The sequence below is a fragment of the Pelodiscus sinensis genome, chromosome 9 (assembly GCF_052426305.1).
Source record: "Pelodiscus sinensis isolate ZL-2025 chromosome 9, ASM5242630v1, whole genome shotgun sequence".
NCBI classification, from domain to species: domain Eukaryota; kingdom Metazoa; phylum Chordata; order Testudines; family Trionychidae; genus Pelodiscus; species Pelodiscus sinensis.
Genome location: NC_143060.1, coordinates 46,437,637 through 46,454,755, shown reverse-complemented (window position 1 = coordinate 46,454,755; position 17,119 = coordinate 46,437,637). Strand labels below are relative to the sequence as shown.

The 17,119-nt window shown below is 48.8% G+C and overlaps 1 protein-coding gene across 2 annotated transcripts in view; it reads right to left on the bottom strand.

The window, feature by feature from the left end:
• DDX59 (DEAD-box helicase 59) overlaps positions 1-16,018 on the bottom strand; it is a 29,378-nt gene extending 13,360 nt beyond the window's left edge. Inside the window, exons 1-2 of one of the 2 annotated variants that reach the window (XM_075936678.2) lie at positions 15,714-16,018; positions 415-756 (exon numbers count right to left, since the gene is read on the bottom strand). The gene's annotated coding sequence lies outside the window, so the exon portion shown is untranslated. The remainder of the gene's footprint in view (positions 1-414; positions 757-15,713) is intronic. The other variant, XM_075936677.2, reaches the window with a different exon arrangement.
• Positions 16,019-17,119: the final 1,101 nt, after the last annotated feature.

Below are 17,119 nucleotides of genomic sequence, written 5' to 3'. Positions count from 1 at the left end.
GGGGAAGCAAACATTCTGGGGGGATATTAGCAGGACTGTTGTAAGATACAAAAAATAATGGTGCTCTACTCTCTTCTGATTAGGCTTCAGATGGAGTACTGCCTTTAATCTGGGTGTCACATTTCAGGAATGATGTCGACAAATTAGAAAAAGTCCAGACAAGAGCAACAAAAATGATTAAAGTTCTAGGAAACAGGTGCTATGAATAGTACCATCCGCAGAGGGGCATGGGGCCCCGGAGACCCCCGCTTCTGCCCACACCACCTCTTTCCCCAAGCCCTGCCCCTTTCCACCCCTGCTCCACCCTACTGCACCACCCCTACTCCCAAAACTCCTCCCCAAGCAACATGACCCATGGGATTACTGTTACTGGGGTTGGGAGGGTCTGGTGCTGGCAGCAGGGGCTGGACTCACCATCGCGGCGGGAAGCACAGAAATTTGGTCCCAATCTGATGTGCTGCCCTGAGCTTGGCTCCCAGCTGCATTACTCTGGGGTGTGAAGCAGGCTGGGACTGGGACGCTCCATTTCCTGTCACTGCTGAGAAGTGGAGTAACCCAGCTGGAAAATGATGGAGCGGAGCAGTCTGGAGTTGGGTCACTCCACTTCCTGCAGCTCCCATCACATCTGGTGAATGAAGGGGCAGGCCTCCCGGTAAATCTCCAGGTCGCCCTGGGCCCTGTGGAACCCCCCTGCCCCCAAAGCCTGGGGTCCAAGGCAGCTGTCCAATAGGTGGGAATGGCTCTGTGTATAAAGAACTGAAGAAAATGAGTTTGTTTAGTCAAGAGAAGAGAAGACAGAGAGGACATGAACAGTTTTCAAGTACATAAACCTCCCTCCTTGTAACAACTTTTTATGTTAGACAGAAGAAAAACTTCCTATCTGTCTGGGCAATTAAGCAATGGAATGAATTGCACAAGGAGACAGAACTCTCCAATGACAGATTCTATAAAGAACAGATTAAATCAACAGCCACCAAGGATGGTCTACATAAAAACTTAGATTTGCCCTGATTGAAGCGTACTGGACTATGAGGATTCTTGACCCTTCCAGTCTTATGATTTTACTATTCTATTCACTTTACATACCTTTTGTAATATATTTTCTTATTGTCAACATATTTTTCATGTATGTAGACTCTTTTGTACACATTTTCAAAGCACTTTCGAAACATTAAGTAAACCTTACAACTAGGGATGTTAGATAGCAAGTAATTGAAGTAGTCGTGTAACCTCATCCAATTTGAGCAGTTACACAACTCTTCAATAGTCCCTGATGGCGGGGGCAGCTGCCAGTGAGTTCTTGGACCCACTCCCGGGGAGCCCCCTGCCATCCCATGCTGCTGCCTCTGTATCAGCGCTTCCTCCACCCTTAGCGCTGCTGCCTGTCCAGACACGACAGTGTGGGGTGGAGAGAGGAGGGCAGTTCCACAGGATCAAGTGCTCATGGGGAGCCGGCTTAAAAGCCAGCTCCTCACAGGCACCAGATTCTACTCCTCATTCCCCACCACACAGCGAGGCAGGGGAGTGTGTGTAGTCAACAGGATTAACCAATAAACTCAGACTTATCAGTTATTCATGTAGTCACCTGATGGCTGACATCCCTATTTACAATATCACATTAAGCAAAATGCTATTAACCTAATTTTACAGATAGGGAAATTTATGCACAGATAAGTTAAGTGGAAAGGTCAGTCAGTGAATCAGTAAGAAAAAGGAACAGGAACCAGAACTCATGACTACTAATATTTAGTCTCATTTAAATAATACTGCTTTTCCACTGTAAAATTCCTTTAGAACAGTATTACGATAATCATAGAATACTAGGACTGGAAGAGACCTCGAGAGGTCATCGAGTCCAGTTCCCTGCCCTCATGGCAGGACCAAATACTGTCTAGACGATCCCTGATAGACATTAGATGGAGATTCCACAACCTCCTTGGGCAATTTATTCCAGTGTTTGACTACCCTGACCAGGGCCGGCCTTAGCAAGTGCGGGGACCAATTCGAACAGGGCGCCCCCCCCCAAGATTTTTTGTTGATCGGAAAAAAAAATGCACTCACACAACAAACCACAGCCACTCACAAATATCACATCAGAAGTAGATCTGATCAAAATGTATATCAATATAGCTGAACATGTAAAATAATGCCATCCTTTACTTAATTTTGCACAAAATTTTACACAAAATTAAATCAGTTGCCTTAAGTGTAGGTCAAATATTTTCAATTGCAAACTATCCAGTCTTTTCAATAAAGTTAAAAGCTTGATTTTTAAAAAGTTACCAGAGAGTGTTGCAGTTTTCTGTTACATCGATTTACTTTTTAAATAGCAAAAATTGAGTCTTTGTTAAGAAAGTGTCAGTTCTGTGGTCAAATTCCAGTCCTTAATGATTTCAGCACCACTGATTTCACTAGGTAACATGGTACCTCACCACCATTGCCTCCTTTGCACTACCCTTCAACACATATTGCCTGCATGTTGAGTCCAAGGTCAGTCTACACAAGATTTTATCAATGATTTTTGCTCAAGTGATCACTGAGACAAGACAAGGACTCTAGTCAGCTCTGCCTTTAAACACTGGATGTAAAGTGTCAGATATAACTGAGGACTCCCAAATAGACTCTACACCACCAGAAATAAAACCTGTTTCCATCTTCTGTGACTTTCAGTTAGATGTGACTCACCCTACCTTTAATATCAGCAATTCACAGACACTTACCTTCCTTCCTCCCCCTTCCCACCCCCCCGCATCCCCCTTCTGTTCTGCAATGTGATTTGTCCTTTTCATATTTGTTCATTTTTTTTAAATTGTATCCTTTGGTATATATGGTTGTGACTACTTTCTTCCACTATTTGATCTGAGGAAGTGGGTCTGGCCCACGAAAGCTCATCATCTAATAAACCATCTTGTTAGTCTTTAAAGTGCTACATTGTCCTGCATTTTGCTTCAACTACCCCAGACTAACACGGCTACATTTCTATCACTATCCTCTGCTTAGTGTTCAAGTTATGGTAGATTCTAAGACAGGTCATATTAAGTTCAGGTCTTTTACCTCTTAATCATATAATATGGATTACAACATTTCATTCTCCCAGCTCAAAGTCTTAAGTGAATTTCGACCCAAAAGAGCCAAAATTGAGAACCCTGACACAGCAAGTGTGTCTACTGATCTCTGTGGCAAAGTAGGTATGTCTATATAAATAATGTCTGCTCGTGAAGCCTTTTCCTACAGTTGATTAACAGATGGCAGTAGATAGCTCATTCAGACCACTGGCTGATAATAGTTAGTCACCCTGACCAGTCATTAACCATAGTCATGGACTCACCCTACTCTCCATTGTCTCTATGATTCTCTGATGACCTGTGACAAAAAAGGAAGGTGGAAAGGGAAACTGAAGGGAGAGACCTCTCTAAATTCACCAATCAAAGAGCAGTATTGCCAACCCAAAAATCACAAGGAATGCCTACACAAAGTTATGAGAATGGTCTACAAATCATAAGATATTTTAAAAATAATACATGTTGGATTTTTATTGGCCTTTTGTTTCTTGAGTATTTAGGGTTCGTGTTTTAAAGCTTTCCTCCTTCACTGTAAGGCCCAGAAATATAGGAACTTTTTTTAAATGAAAGCTGAGATTCCTACATAATCAATTGACTCCAGGTCTTTAGAAAAACACCAAATGTTTTGAGACTCATGGTAAAACAATGGAGGAATTCTTGTGAGCCCACAGTATAAATAAATTTTAAAAAATAGTATCTTCTCCACTAAACATCCTAATGAGATACTGCAAATGGTAAACTGAATTCAACAGCTCCTGATATGAACAGGTATCAACCTAGTTTTTCATATTTGAAATGGGTTACCAGGAATCGCACATGACAATATGAAATCTTTCCACTCTCAAGTCAGCATAGTCACAAAGCACCTATAATTTTGATCCATGCATTTATTGGATAGTGAAAGAGAAAGGAGGGGAATTAGTGTAGATAAATGTTGAAATTAAAAAAAAAAAAAGCCTGAAGGAATTAGGACTGGGCTCCTACATCTCACGTTCAAAACTAACTAGGACACTTCTGACCAGATTTTCAAAGCTGTGTAAAGATCAGATAGATATCTTTGAAGATCCGAGATGGCATCTGTCTCTTTAGGAGCTTAATTACCTTTGAAAATCTGAGCTTAGATTTCCAAGTCCAATTATCAAAAAATATTTTAGTCACTCATGTGCTTTTGAAAATTTTAACTTGGGACCTAAAGAGACAAAAGGCAGGATATATGGTATTCCTTTTTAAAATGTGTGACATCTATTTTTAGCTGAATTTTATATTATTTTTCTCCCAGGGGCAACTGGCCCCTTTGGCCCCCTCACTATGCCACTGCCCCCCCTCCTGCAGATCTATCATCTTATGCATGTGCAAGATCTGTGAGAGCCGTCCTATGAATATGAAGTTAGGGTACGTCTAGACTGCATGCCTCTGGCGACAGAGGCATGTAGATTAGGCTACCGGACATAGTAAAATGAAGCGGCGATTTAAATAATCGCTGCTTCATTTAAATGTACATGGCTGATCAGCTGTTTGTCGGCTCAGCGCGATAGTCTGGACGCTCCCCTGCCGACATAAAGGTATTTGTCGACCACCCAGGTATGCCTCCTCGCCGCTTCATTTTACTATGTCCGGTAGCCTAATCTACATGCCTCTGTCGCCAGAGGCATGTAGTCTAGACATACCCAGTGTCTGTGGCGCCTGCTTCTGTGTGGTATCTCAATGCTGCCCCATTCACCTCCAAAGATGGGGCTTCCCAAAGCAGGCCCTTGCTGCTGAGCCCCAAGGCATCCACAGGTCCAGTCTCCTTTCAATGGGCCCACTTGCCAAGGCTCATTGAACTTGGATCTGGCTTCCATCCCCTCTCTAACCCCCATCAGAACTACTGTGCCCTCCTGGCTTAGGAAAGGAATAAATAGGAGGATTGGAAATTAACCCGCCCAGTCTCATGTCCCCTAGGCAGGGAATAAGCCATCTATATTAGGCCCCAGCTGGAGTGTCATGTCCAGTTCTGGGCGCCACATTTCAGGAAACGTGGAGAAACTGGAGAAAGTCCAGAGAAGATCAACACAAATGATGAAAGGTCTAGAGAACATGAGCTATGAGGCAAGGTTTAAGAAACTGGCCTTTTTTACCTTGGAAAAGAGAAGACCGAAAAGGGACATGAGAGCAGCTTTCAAGTATCTAAAAGAGTATCATAAGGAGGAGGAAGAAAAATTGTTCTGCTTGGCCTCTGAGATTAGGATGAGAAGCAATGGGTTTAAATTGCAGATATTTAAGACCAAGTTAGACAGACACCTGTCAGGGATGAGCTAGGGGAACTCAACTTTGGAAGCCCCAGGGGCCACACTGATACTTACAGAACATGCTGAGAGCCTCAACTTAAGTGTGGTTACATATGCAATCAAATATATACAAAAGCTTCTCTCACACTGAGAAGCATGAATACAAAGATTAAGGCAAAACTACACAACACACAGGCCCCATTTAAGTCAGTTCTGCTGATATTAATAAAATGCAATATTTACCCGATTTCTACCCATGTGACAGCACTTTTCATGAGCAATGACAGTGCAAGAATTTAGCTACTAAAACACACATCAACAGAAGATCATTACATTGACTAATTTTTTGTTTTGGCTCCCACTCGCCGGCCACGTGTTGATCCCCACATAAACCCAAACTGCACCATGGGGCGCAAACAAACTGGCCATGGGCAGCATACCATGTTATTAATAAATATTTTATAAACCTTTACCTTTTCTCTCTGCTGTCATGTCTCCTCTCCTTGCTCCATCATCTCCCCTGGTGCCTGATGCTCCCCAACTACACACCCTCCTCTGCTGTCCTGACTCCTGCCCTTCTCATTGCCCTCAGCCCTCCTGCAACCTGCCCCCCTCCACCAGCCTCTCTCTCCCCCCTGTGCCCACTCCGATCATGTGAGCTACTCCTCTTCTAACATCTCCCTCTACACTCCTGCCCTGCCTCTCCTCTGCTGCTGGTCCCTCCCTTGGAGGTGTCTGCCCTTCTGCTTCACGCCCAGAATCCCCTGGTACCTGCACCTTCCCTTAGCCCTGTACCTTCTTCATGCCTCCCCTTTCCCTCACTGCCCCTGCCCATTGCCCTCTTTTTCCCTGTTGCCCATCCCCTCACCACTCTCTGCCCCCGTTCCCCTCACACCTCTGTGCCCTCACACATGCCTTGCTCCATCCCCACCTCTCATGCCCACCCCTTCTTCCAAGCATTCTCCCAGCACATTCTCCTCTAGCCCCTATGCCCTTCCCTTCTCCTCTCCTCACCCCACAACAGCCTGTCCCCACTCCCACTGACACCTCCCCTCGTGCCCTTTTCCTCATTGTCTGTATTTGGCCCCCTGGCATTTATCTCTCCTCCAGCCTGTCTCTTGGTACCCTTCCCTTTCTTCCCCTTCCCCCTCCGCACAAGCCTCTTCCTCTCTCCCCCACTTTCCCTCCGTACAAGCCCCACCCCCTCTGCACCAGCCTCTTCCTCTCCCCTGCCCCCATTCAAGCCCCTTCCTTGCCAATGCCGTCCAAGCCCAAGCCCCTGCCCCTCCCACCGCTCCCCTACCTTCTGAGGGGCCGGACTGCGTGCGCCGCAGCAGCGGCATGGCACTTTTCAGTTTTAAAATCCTGGGCATGACATTACGTCACGAACGGGCGTCTCCCCACCCACCTGCAAACAGCACGCACGGCGGCAGCAGCCGGCAGCAAGCGCAGCGCAGCGCAGGTAAGGAGGAGCCAAGCCGAGGGAGCCGACTTCCGGGTGCAGGGCGCGAGGCCCCCTTAAGCGCGGGGCCCGAATCGGCTTAAGGCCGGCCCTGACCCTGACAGTTAGGAACTTTTTCCTAATGTCCAACCTAATCCTCCCTTGCTGCAGTTTAAGCCCATTGTGTCCTGTTCTATCCTAAGAGGCCAAGATGAACAAGTTTTCTCCTTCCTCCTTATGGCATCCTTTTAGATACCTGAAAATGGCTATCATGTCCCCCCTCAGTCTTCTCTTTTCTAAACTAAACAAACTCAATTCTTTCAGCCTTCCTTCATAGGTCATGTTCTCTAGACCTTTAATCGTTCTTGTTGCTCTTCTCTGGACCCTCTCCAATTTCTCCACATCTTTCTGGAAATGCGGTGTCCAGAACTGGACACAATACTCCAACTGAGGCCTAACTAGCGCAGAGTAGAACGGAAGAATGACTTCTCAGGTCTTGCTCACAACACACCTATTAATGCATCCCAGAATCATGTTTGCTTTTCTTTGCAACAGCATCACACTGCTGACTCATATTCAGCTTGTGGTCCATTATAACCCCTAGATCCCTTTCTGCCATACTCCTTGCTAGACAGTCACTTCCCATTCTGTATATCCAAAGAGCACACATTAATTATTTTCAGTAGTTAATAATGACACATAACCCAGTCATGGGACTGGACAAAAATTATTTTGCTCAAAAATTGGATTTTTGATCCCATGCAATTTTTTATGAAATGTCTGCTTTCTGTAGAGAATTTCAATTTTGTAAACAAAAGTAAAGCCAAAAACATTTCAGTAAAACTCCCTCTAAGATTTTTCCATTCTTACGAGGGCTGAATTTTCTTTTGGGTGGTTAAAATTCCTTATGTCCAACACCAATACAAAAAAAGAAATAAATATAAATGTTAAATAATCCATAGGCGTGGAAGAAAATATGTTAAAATAAGGGATCATTAACAAGGAGCAATACTTATAATTATTTAATATGAAATCAAATTAAAAAAACCTAACACTACCCTAGGCTGAAGAAGTAGGTTTTGCCCACAATAGGTCATGAGAATATTTATGTATTTTTGTTAATCTCTAAGGCAGTGTTTCCCAAATAGTGACCCACGGAACCCCGGGGTTCTGAAAAGTGAAAGTAAGGATTCTGCGAGAACCTATCACTCCCCCACCACCACCCCCACGCTTCGAGCCGGTCTTAGGGGCAAGCAGGCGTTTTTTTGGTCGACCAGTTCCCTCAGGCGTTTTTTTTTTTTTTTAAAGAGTTCTGTGGCCAAATAAAATTGGGAAACGCTGCTCTAAGTTACTACAGAATCATTGTTGTTTTTTCAGTTTTTTTAATTACAGACTAACACAGCTACCACTCTGAGACCTTGGAGTATGTGTATCATCATCCTTTCTATCAGACAGATGCATGTTTCAAAGATCTTGCAAATAAGGTTTCATCCTACAAAACAGCTAGTATCACACCTAGTACTTGCTATTTTTGACTCCTAAGAGCCAGAACTCCACCAAATAGCAAAGATCTGGCCTTAATGCAATACAATTTACCATGTATTAATTAGTAAGCTCCCACTGTCTATAAAGTACCCCTATACGGCGTGCGTCTCCAATAGCCTCTGACAACCAAGTCCAGCTCCTGGCCTTCACGTGCGGTTTAGCTTGTAAACCCGGCGGAACTGTTTTAACTGACAGGAGAAGGGGCGCAGGCAGGTCACTGGCGCCTTATAACCAGTTGCTTCGGGGAGATGATACTCGTCAGCCTAGAAGGCAGTTCATCTAGGGGAAGGAAAACCCTGATTTTAAACCTCCGCTGCCTTGCGGCTATATTCTTCCATGGAAAAGGCTTCAGGAGTAAACCTCGAGGAAAAATCCGGAGTCGGAGTCCCTAAGACAGTTCGACGCTGCTTGCAGCCTCGCTCTGGCAACTCCTGCGATGGCGCCGATGCCAAACTGTAGCAGCCTTGCTGTTCCTTTGGATCCATCGACGACGTGGAGAGGGGGGACCCGCTACGTGGGCAATAGCCTGTTCCTCCATATTACATCGCCCTGGCTAGTATCCGACTACCAACATATCTCGCAACCCTGGAGAGGACACTCCAGCCTCGCTAGCGCTACTAGCGCGGAAACACGGGGAGCAACAGTTTACCGGTTATAAGCCACAGCTCAATTGGCGTAGAGCATGGCGCCAGGGGTTGTTCCCGACGGTGGGAGGGATCTTCGGGTCTCACTGGGCAGTTACCGCCCGCCTCAAGCTGGGCAGCCCCCAGACAGTCAGGTACTGCCCCGCCACAGTCTGCTTTCCTCACTGGGTGCATGGGGATTAGGAATATTCCGAACGGCAGGCTGCAACCATCGCACCAGGCAACAAAACACTGAGAAAGAGACCACCTCTTAAACTGGGATGTTGGAATGTCCGTACAATGTTGACGGGCCTCTCCGAAGACGTATGGGACATTGACGACCTACGAAAGACAGCAGTCATCAACAACGAACTTCTGAGGCTGAACGTAGACATCGCCGCCCTACAGGAAACACGACTGGCAGACTCAGGCATTCTGAAAGAAAAAGACTACACCTTCTACTGGCAGGGAAAGGCCCCAGACGAGCCCAGACAGCATGGCGTAGCTTTCGCGGTGAAAAATAGCCTACTGAGTATGGTAGAACCAGGCAGTAATGGCTCAGAACGACTCCTCACCCTTCGTCTCAACACCACCACGGGCCCTATCACCCTCATCAGCGTATACGCCCCAACTCTGAACGCAACATTGGAAACTAAAGACCGGTTCTATGAGAACCTAACATCTGTCATCAACAGCATCCCCGACAAGGAACAACTCATCCTTCTGGGTGACTTCAATGCCAGAGTAGGTGCGGACAATGACTCATGGCCTTCGTGCCTCGGAAAATTTGGCGTCGGCAAAATGAACGAGAACGGCCAACGCCTGCTCGAGCTCTGCGCTTTCTACAACCTGTGCATCACCAACTCATACTTTCAGACCAAGCCCCAGCATAAGATCTCCTGGCGACATCCACGCTCGAAACACTGGCACCAGTTGGACCTTATACTAGTTCGCCGCTCAGCTATCAATTGCGTCCTGCACGTACGCTCTTATCATAGCGCTGACTGCGACACAGACCACTCCTTAGTGTGCTGCAAGATCAGGCTGAACCCGAAGAGGTTTTATCGTTCAAGGAAACAAGGAAATCCTCGCATCGACGTCAGCAAGATGTCGCAGCCTGACCTGACGCAGAAATTCGCAGAAGCGCTTGAGAAGGAACTTGACGCCACACAGACAGGAGACTCTGCCATGGAAAAGTGGGAAACACTGCGGAACATAATGCACTGCACTGCCCTGGCAACCTTTGGAAAGAGGACCACAAAGACGCACGACTGGTTTGAAGCAAAGTCCTCTGTGATGATTCCAGTCATAGAAGCCAAGCGCGCCGCCCTGGCAGAATACAAGCGGTCACCAAGCCAGAGGAACCTACAAATTCTCAGGGCTACTAGGAGCAAGGCTCAACAGGTTGCCAGACACTGTGCGAACGAATATTGGCAGCAGCTCAGCAACGACATCCAGAAAGCAGCCATATCAGGGAACACAAGAGGCATGTACGACGGCATCAAGAAAGCGCTGGGCCCTACCAAGAGCAAAACAGCACCCCTCAAGTCATCTACTGGAGAAATAATCTCCGACAAGCAACAACAGTTGGGGAGATGGGTGGAACACTACTCTGACCTCTACTCCAGACGGAATACGGTGACCTCCGCAGCATTAGATGCCACTGAATGCCTGCCAATAATGGAAGAACTTGATGCAGAGCCAACAGTAGAAGAGCTCAGCAAGGCTGTTGATAAACTGGCCTCAAGAAAAGCCCCTGGCAGCGACGAGATTCCTCCAGACCTGCTGAAACAGTGCAAGTGTTCCCTACTGCACCCTCTTCACAAAGTGCTCTGTCAGTGCTGGAAAGAAGGAGCCGTACCGCAGGATATGCGGGATGCTAAGATCGTCACCCTCTACAAGAATAAGGGCGAGAGAAGTGATTGCAACAACTACAGAGGCATCTCCCTTCTTAGCATCGTAGGCAAAGTATTTGCTAAGGTCATCTTGACCCGACTGCAGAAGCTGGCTGAACGTGTCTACCCGGAGTCACAGTGTGGTTTCCGCGCAGAACGGTCAACCGTAGACATGATTTTCTCCCTAAGACAACTCCAGGAGAAGTGTAGAGAACAGCAGATGCCCCTGTACGTCTCCTTCATTGATCTCACCAAAGCCTTTGACCTGGTCAGCAGAGACGGACTCTTCAAAATCCTTCACAAGATCGGCTGCCCACCAAAACTGCAGAGTTTGATTGAATCCTTCCACACAGACATGAAGGGAACAGTGCAGTTTAACGGCAGTTGCTCCGAGCCTTTCAGCATCAGCAGCGGCGTCAAGCAAGGCTGCGTTCTTGCCCCCACATTGTTTGGGATCTTCTTTGCCCTGCTCCTCAAGCATGCCTTCGGCTCAGCAACGGAAGGAATCTACCTCCGCACCAGATCGGACGGCAAGCTATTCAATCTCTCTCGCCTCAAAGCCAAGACGAAGATACGCGAGACGCTGATCAGGGACATGATATTTGCCGACGACGCAGCAGTCGTCACACACACCCAGGAAGAACTACAGTCGCTGATGAGCCGTTTTTCCATGGCCTGCAAAGACTTTGGGCTGACTATCAGTTTGAAAAAAACAAACGTCCTAAGCCAGGACACTGTCACTCCACCAGCCATCACAGTAGACGACTACCAGCTTGATGTTGTCCACCAGTTCACGTACTTGGGCTCCACCATCACCGATAATCTCTCCCTTGACGCTGAGCTCGACAAGAGGATCGGGAAGGCAGCCTCTACTTTAGCCCGCCTGACAACCCGAGTGTGGACCAACCCCAGGCTGACAACCGCAACAAAGATGGCAGTGTACAACGCCTGCGTCATCAGCACCCTGCTGTACGGGAGCGAGACATGGACCACATACGCGAGACAAGAGCGGAGACTGAACGCCTTCCATCTACGAGGTCTGCGCTGCATCCTGGGTATTACCTGGCAAGACAAAGTCTCCAACCTCGAAGTTCTGACTCGAGCCGGCCTCCCCAGCATGTACACCATGCTCCGACAACGTTGCCTGCGTTGGCTTGGCCATGTACGCCGCATGGAGGATGGGAGGATCCCAAAGGACATCCTCTACGGGGAACTGGCATCTGGGAAGAGAACCACAGGGCGCCCGAACCTGCGATTTAAAGATGTCGTGAAGAGGGACATGAAAGCCATCGACATAAACACGCAGTCCTGGGAAGACCTCGCAGCAGACCGCCCAAAGTGGAGGGGCACCCTGACCACACAGCTCAAGTCAGGCGAAACGAACATGATGCGTGCATCAGAAGAAAAGCGAGCCCGCAGGAAGTTACGCAACAACAACAGCCAGGGAACCACCTATAGCTGCGACTTCTGCGGCAAAGAATGCCTGTCCCGGATTGGCCTTTTCAGCCACCAACGACGCTGTCCCCGACGCTGTCCCAGACAATTCGACACGAACCAAGACGAGAACTAGGATACGTCATCCATGGTCAACTGACCGACGGAGGCCAACTCTAAATTAGTAACACAGGATTTTTAAAAAAGAATTAAGACCAGAGTTTTAGGTCTCTGCAACACACAAAAAATGCTGGAAAAAGATGCTTTTTCTTTCTTACCTTAAGCCATTAACACCTATGTAAACTGTGTATGAAATGTAATCATGCAAATGTTCTGGCACACCTTCCCCTACTCATGCAGCCTGCCTCAGGTCCTTTCCAAGGGAACTCTTATGGTACTAAAACAAGTCACTCCTCTCTTAACTGCCTAAGATAACATCTACAGAACAAATTTACCAGAGGCTCCAGCTTGCACTGTTCCCAAGGAAACACATAGCTTCACAATCATCTTACTCTTTAATCCAAAGTCTTGTGTTTCACCTCTCACAATGTCTCCTCACAACAGGGGATTCTTTCCCTTCCTCCCAAAATCCTTACCAAATGTCTTGATTCAACCAGAAAACTACCTCCCCCCCCAATCCATTTGCAGCCTCTGCACAAGTAGACTGTAATTGTTCTGTTTTCTGCAGCCAGGGAAAGAAGCTTTCCAAGCAGGGAGAAGCGGTGGATGTGGTATACCTAGACTTTAGTAAGGGATTTGATACAGTCCCGCATGATATTCTTATCAATAAACTAGGCAAATACAACTTAGATGGGGCTACTATAAGGTGGGTGCATAACTGGCTGGATAACCATACTCAGAGAGTACTTATTAATGGTTCACAATCCTGCTAGAAAGGTATAACAAGTGGGGTTTTGCAGGGGTCCACTCTTAATACATTTAAAAGGCAGAGCTGGGAGCTAACCCTGTTGCAGCTCTGCAATTTCCCACCTTATCAACAAATCGAGTAGTTGATGGAAACTCCATCAACTACTCGATGCGCTGATTAAACGCAATTTCACATCCCTATACCAGACTCTTATATTTATCCTAGAATTTACAATTGTGTTATCAACCTGTGTTAAAACTAGGGATACAAAAGTGTAACTGTGTACAAACTATATACATGGTTATCTGGCTACTGGTATGTAGACTCCTAGTATGCGCAATAAGCTGGCTTAAAAGCAAGGCCAATGGGCATACCAGCTCTCAGGAAGCTGCCTGCTCCCCTCTCCCTGCGCAGCTGCCTCTGCATCAGAAGCACTAATTAAGGAGGGAGTGAGGGAAGCGAGAGCAGGTATGCACAGGGAACTGCTCAAAAGCCGGCTGCTCACGCACACTGGCTCCCTCAGAGTTGACTGACATGCCCCGTATGTAACCATGTAACCACTGAAAATTTCAGCGGTTACACAGTTACTTAAACACATTTTAACACCCCTAGTTAAAACATGAAAAAAATGCAAACGAAGACACTGACTTGGGCCATGTCTACACTAGGGATGCTCTGCCAATAGCAGTATACAGGTTATACCTCCCTAAAGTCTGACAACAGCTGTAGTCTTGCTGTACTATGGATGTTGCTGGACCACAAAGCCCAGGGATAGGAGGTCTGGTGACGAGGCAAGGAGTGCAGCAGGAGCACCAGCGACTCAAAAGGAGCCCTGTGGCAGGGAGCTCCGATTCCTAAGGCAGCAGGCCGGCAGCAGCAGTGGAGCTCCAGCAATAGAGGCAGACATGGAGCTCCAGCCCCAGGAAGCTCTGGTCAAGCCAACCTGGAGGCAAGAGGGCCAGGAACAAGCCAGAAGCAGCCAGCAGAAGGGAGGAGTTGGGAGGCCAATAACAGGGAACCTCCACTGGTCCAGCAAATATCCTCATTTGGGACCAGTCAGGTTATGAAGGTGCCAGACCAAGGCGGTCCAATTTGTACTATAATTAAGGGTTGGCCCCCTACAAAAATACCTGGCTGTGAAAAATATGCCACAGACTGTGAATCCGATCTCCCTTGTGAAATCTGGCACACAGCCAGGAGCCTTGCACAAGATGCTAGCTGCTAGTCCCAGCTAGAGATGTGGAGACATGAGATTTCACCTTCCCTTACACGTGCCACTCCTGGAGGGGATCTGACCCACAACCAGGATCTTCCCCCGTATCTGCAGGAAGCTTGGGTGGCTCCAGCTGTCAACCCTCATCCCTAATGCAGGGACACTGTTTCTCCATCTGTCACACATACACACACCCCAGGCAGAGAGGTGGCGGCTCCAGCAGTCACCTCCCCTTCCTACAGAGCTCCAACTGTCACCCCTTTCTACTCCCCTGCAGAGAGACCGCAGCTCCAGCTTAATAACACACATTTCCAGAAAGGCTGTGGCTCTAGCTGTTAATCACCTTTCAGAATGTGACTCCAGCTGTCAGCTCCCTACCTGGAGGATAGACTATCAGAGAAACCCACACCCCAATATAATAACTCTCCTCCTCCTACCCTGCAACCTTCACTTCTGCTAGCAAAGGCACTGGCTTTAGCACAGGGTACCTGACTAACAGCCTTCCTTGCTGGCTAGCCAGCACTGAACACAGCACACCTGACAGCAGCAGGGCAGAAGTAAGGGTGACAATTTCATGACCCTCCTACAATAACCATCCCACTCTGACTGCCTTTTTTGTCCAGAACCCCACAACTGCCACGCCCTGAAATTTCCCCATGTAAATATCTAAAACGTCAAACTAATTTTAAAAATCCCTGGCAGTGAATTCGGAAGGGTCCCAAACTCTAATGACAAAGCACTGAAGTGCAAGCACAGAGAAAACTGAACACGGGCAAAACTGAGCTTTTGCCTGCCCCCCTGGACTCCACCTGACACACTCCAAAACAAACCTGCTCGGGGGCTTTATGGCAGCATCGCCCCCAGGCCGCCCCCTCACAGCCCTGCCCACGCCTCTGCAGCGGGCCCACGGTTCTGGAGCCAGAGACAGCGGCGCGGCTACAAGCTCGGGGCCGGGCTACACGAGTAACTCGCCTGCCCAGACAACACCACTACGGGGCGCGGTTTCTTTTGGCGACGTTTCTAGGCCGGTGCAACCGCCCTGGCGCCGAGGCCGTGAGAAGCCCCCAGCCAACAGCTAGGCGGGCTCGGGAGCGCAACCAGCCTGCGGGAAGCGCTCGCTGGCAGGGCCGGCACGGGGCAAACCCCGGCTAGTGCGGGCCGGGCCTCGCAGCAGCGGCCGGTCTCCCTGGGGACACGGGGCAGGAGGCGCTGGAGCGCGCTCGGCTCTCCCGCCTCTCCGGGCCCACAGCGCAGGGACTCGCCCGTACCGCTCTCCACGGCCAGGGGGTGCTGCCCTGCCTCAGAGCGGAGCCACAGCCCCGCCAGCGCGCTTGGGGCGAGGGCCTGCTGGGTAAGATCACTCACCGTTACTCCCCGCCATACGCCTCGCCGCCGAACGTCCCTCCGAAAATGGCGCCGGCAGCGCAGAAGTGCGGGGAATCCAGCGGCCAGGCAGCGAGGGACCCGGCCGGGCCGGCTCTGAACCCACGCGCGGGCGGCGCCGGGAACCAGCGTGCAGGGGCGGGGCGCCGGGGGCGAGCGTGTGGGGAGGGGCACGGGGGGCGCCGGGAGACAGCGGGGCGGGCAGAGAGAAGCACGAGGTCGAATGGGTCGGGGGAGGAGGGACGGGCCTGCGGACAGAGGCGGGGCCAAGCTGGGGGAGCAGGCGGTGGGTCTGTTAAAAAGCCCTAAAGGGCAAGATTGAAATGTCCCAAAACAGAGCGTGGAGGGAAGGGCGACGCCCCACGTCGGCCCCACCCCCCCAAAAAAAGAGGCGTGGAGTTAGGTGAGCAGCGGCCGGGCATACAGCAGGCAGCAGCAGTTACCGCCGAGGTGTCAGCCCGAGCCCTTCTCATCAGGCCCTTATAACTTTCTGCATAGGAAAAAACGTTTGGGTCCTGAAATTTCTTCTGGGCCGGCGTCTTTTTGGGAACGTTTGTAAGACTCTTTTGAGCTGGCGCTGAATTGCTGTTTTGCAGGCTTTCCAAAGAACGGCGGGTGCTTTCTTTGTTAGGGAATAACTGAAATGGGACCAAGGTTTCACAAATGGCATGTGCACCCACTGGGCAAGAAATAGGTGCCATGCCTTAGGGGCAAAGAATGGAATGAAAAAAAGTTACTTGTGATCTCACACTGTTTATGTATCAGCTAAAATAAACTTTAAAAACAACAAATGGTGTGGTAGCACTTTATAGACTAACAGTACAAGTAGATGGTGGTATGAGCTTTGGGGGGCACAGCCCACTTCTTTAGATCTATCAGCCATCACTTAAGTACATTCCCATTGTTTTTATCCAGTAACAAACTCACTTGGAACATACAGATACATGATTATGCACACATACATCCAGGCAGGTCTTTATTTCAGTAATTCAACTCAAAGTGAAATACATATTATTTGACTACATTTCGTCTCTCTGTTCTTTCATATCCCTCTCTATTATATTAGACTTACTTCACTGTGGAAGAAGCTTGGTGTTCTGTATCTCTGCACACACCACCACACCTGTGTTTGAATGTCACTTTAACATAAGACCCGAGCCAGCCCAAGGTACCATTGTAGGAGGCACCACGTGGGGCTTCCAGGCGGGGTGGAGGCAGCACCGTGCATGCGCCACGTGCCCAGGGCGGTACCATGCACATGGCAGGTGCCTGGGGGCGGGGCCATGCATGCGCCGTGGGGCTGCAAATGCATCACACTCCGGGGGCAGCACTGCACTCCGGGGTGCACAAATGGCTCGGGCTGGCCCTGTGTAAGTCTCAGAGGGGGT